The sequence below is a fragment of the Sinocyclocheilus anshuiensis genome, unplaced genomic scaffold (genome assembly GCF_001515605.1).
Source record: "Sinocyclocheilus anshuiensis isolate Anshui unplaced genomic scaffold, SAMN03320099.WGS_v1.1 scaffold202, whole genome shotgun sequence".
In the NCBI taxonomy this organism is placed as follows: Eukaryota; Metazoa; Chordata; class Actinopteri; order Cypriniformes; family Cyprinidae; genus Sinocyclocheilus; species Sinocyclocheilus anshuiensis.
The window spans coordinates 697,097-700,932 of NW_015542342.1; the positions used below are offsets into that span (position 1 = coordinate 697,097).

The 3,836-nt window shown below is 38.7% G+C and overlaps 1 pseudogene; it reads left to right on the top strand.

The window, feature by feature from the left end:
• The window catches only part of LOC107691239 (tectonin beta-propeller repeat-containing protein 1-like), a 25,632-nt pseudogene that overhangs the window by 19,323 nt on the left and 2,473 nt on the right, over window positions 1-3,836 (top strand).

Below are 3,836 nucleotides of genomic sequence, written 5' to 3' on the forward strand. Positions count from 1 at the left end.
GGATAGACATGATTGCAGTTGCATATCATGGTACAATTATGTACTGGAAACAAAGATACATACAGTAACAGTATAAGTAATAACAGAAAAAGGATAGTGTCAATAAGTAACAAACAAAGAATAGTAAATGCAACAAACAAAAATACAGAGAATGAAAATACTCCCGAGAGAATTATAGCTGGTAGTATAGGATGAGGAGACTGTCTAAAGAACATGTTATGACTGATAGTATTGGGTATACAAGTAGGTTTTGAGTTGTGATTTAAATACAGAGAGTGAGGTTATTGTCCTTAGTGCCAGTGGTATAGAGTTCCATAGTTTAGGTGCAATTACGGAAAATGACCTGCCACCCATTGAAGATAGACGAAATCTAGGTACAGTAAGAAGTTCACACCCTGCAGATCGAAGTGATCGAGGTGGAACGTAAGGAGACAGTAGATCAGAGAGATAAGGAGGAGCAAGGCCATTGAGTGATTTAAAAGTAAGCAGAAGAATTTTGTAAGTAATGCGAGATGATACAGGGAGCCAATGGAGTTTAAATAAGATAGGGGTAATATGAGCAGATCGTTTAGTATGGGTTAATATTCTTGCAGCAGAATTTTGAATATATTGTAAACGAGAGCTAGAGTGCAATCATGGTAATCCGGCAAAAAGAGCATTACAGTAGTCGAGGAGTGATGTAATAAAAGCATGCACTAATGATTCAGCATCTTTTGGAGAAACATAGGATAAAAGTTGGGCTAAACAGCGAAGCTGTGAATAGAATCTGGTCTGCATGCAGTGTATATCTGAATATCATCAGCATAACAGTGATAATGAAAACCATGACGACTAAACGGCGATCCAAGAGACATGATGTAAGTAATGAATAGTAATGGCCCGAGAACAGAGCCCTGGGGAACACCCTGACTGAGTAAAGTAGTGGGAGATTTATAATTATGCATAGTGATGTAGTATTGTCTATCAGCGAGATAGGAAGAGAACCAGGATGGTGTAGCACCTGAGACACCTATCTCTGAAAGGCGGGAGAGTAATATCTTGTGACAGACAGTATCAAATGCTGAGCTGAGGTCGAGCCGCAGGAGAATGGAGAGATTACCTGAGTCACCAGAGATTAACAAATCGTTGACAACGTTAACTAAAGCAGTTTGCGTGCTGTGATGAGAGCGAAAACCAGATTGAAATGCATCGAACTGATCGCTGAGAGCTAGAAGAGACTGTAGCTGATTGGCAACAACTTTGTCCATAATTTTCTAAATAAATGGTCAATTGGAGATTGGACGATAGTTGGTGAAATCAGCTGGGTCCAGGTTTGGTTGTTTAAGAACAGGAGTAACAGCAGCAGTTTTCAGTGAAATTGGAGCAGTGGCAGAGATAAAGGACATATTTACTGCAAGATCAGAATAATACTATAATGATATATCAATAATACAAAAATAACACTGTTTCTTGCTCGTGTATATGCATTTGTATTTTCATTTCAAATGTGCTTTCATTCAAGATCAGAATATCAAATCTTTATTTTAGAGAAACTCTATCTATCTTGCTTCTGCCTGGTGTTTGAATCTCATTATTTTCAGGAAATGAAAACATTAGCCAAGCAATATGTGATGTGAGGAGTGTGTACATCTATGAGAACCAGCGCTGGAACCCAATGACAGGATACACAGAGAAGTGAGTGTCATTTCATGAGCTCTGCTGGTTGTTTAATGATCCTGCGGCAAACGCTCCGTGTCTGCTGTGGTCCTCAGGGGTCTTCCCACAGATCGCTACATGTGGAGCGATGCTTCAGGTCTGAGAGAGTGTACCAAAGACAACACCAGCCCTCCCTCGGCGCAGTGGACATGGGTACAACAGCACACTATGAGCTCGTGTTTCAGAAGACTGCATTATTGAGTATACTGTACTATTTATAGTGGTGTGTACTTTCCCATTTGGAGTATTATAGAGATTAGATATTGTCTGGGACTGATATCTGCATCTCACTCACAGGTTTCTGATTGGGCCGTAGACTATGGTGTCCCGGGAGGGTCAGATAAAGAGGGCTGGCAGTATGCTGCAGATTTCCCTGTGTATGTTGACTTAGACATCTCTAGATATTGTTCTATTAATACATTCAATCTCAAACTAATGTATTATATGTTTATACAGGACCTTTCATGGTTATAAGACAATGAAGGACTTTGTGCGGCGCAGACGGTGGGCTAGGTTAGTTCACATTTTTGCTGCTTATGAACACACTGATTCTTTGATACATGCATTTACACTTTTTTTTTTTTTTTTAGTAAAAACCGTATTTCTTGTTTCAAAAACCTTGGGGCAAAAAAATAACCTCCCACAGAGGCCCCTCTGTATAGGAAAGGTTGAAGAAGAGCTATATGTGACCCTGGAGCACAAAACCAGTGATAAGGGTCAATTTTTCGAAATTGAGATTTATACATCATCTGAAAGCTGAATAAATAAGCTTCCATTGATGTATGGTTTGTTAGGATCGGACAATATTTGGCTGAGATACAACTATTTGAAAATCTGGAATCTGAGGGTGCAAAAAAATCAAAATATTGAGAAAATCATCTTTAAAGTTGTCCAAATGAAGTTCTTAGCAATGCATATTACTAATCAAAAATTAAGTTTTAATATATTTACAGTAGGAAATTTACTAAATATCTTCATGGAACATGATCTTTACTTAATATCCTAATGATTTTTTGCATAAAAGAAAAATCTATCATTTTGACCCATACAATGTACTTTTGGCTATTGCTACAAATATACCCCAGCGACTTAAGACTGCTTTTGTGCTCCAGGGTCACATATAAGAGTGTTTCTTTCTCACAGGAAGTGTAAGATCAGCCTTACTGGACCGTGGCAGAAGGTTCCTCCGATCGCTCTGACTGACGTCACCGTCTTGCCGTGTCTGGCCCAGTGCAGTCTGGAGCAGGTTCCTGTGTGGGCCATCAGTGAGAAGGGAGATGTGCTGTGCTGTCTGGGAGCCACCGCCAACAACCCGGCTGTGAGCATTAAACCGTGTCCCTATCCTACACCCACTTTCACAAAACAGGGCCATTTAATCCACAAAATTTCATTTCAGTTGAAAGGGTGAACTCATCATATTTTCCCACCTCAGGCCCAAAGTAACCGCCACAGACACTGAGAAACCATCAAAGGGAGGCACATCTCGACTGGTGCATCTCCCAAAAAGTACCACCAGTGTGCCTTGTAAATAAATCACACATAACTGAGAAAATATTAATAACCCATGACTTTTGTGGAAATTGAAAGTCAGATGTTAATTCCACCCTTCCATGTTAAATACACAACTGTTTTCAACATTGATGATAATAAGAAATGTTTCTTGAGCAGCAAATCAGCATATTATCATGATTTCTGAAGGATCATGTGACACTGAAGACTGGAGTAATGATGCTGAAAATTCAGCTCTGCATCACAGGAATAAATGACATTTTAAAATATATTGTAATAGAAAACAATTATTTTAAATTGTAATAATATTTCACAATATTACTGTTTTTACTGTATTTTTGACCTGAAACCTTTAAAAGGTAGTATGTATGATTTAGGGGAAGGGGCGTTTTCATTTCAGAGAGTATTTAACTGAGGATATGAAGAGAAAGGCTGTACGTGTTCATTGCATATATGTGACCCTGGAGCACAAAACCAGTCATAAGGGTCAATTTTTCAAAATTGAGATTTATGCATAATCTGAAAGCTGAATAAATAAGCTTTCCATTGATGTATGGTTTTGTTAGGATCGGACAATATTTGGACGAGATACAACTATTTGAAAATCTGGAATCTGAGGGTGCAAAAAAATC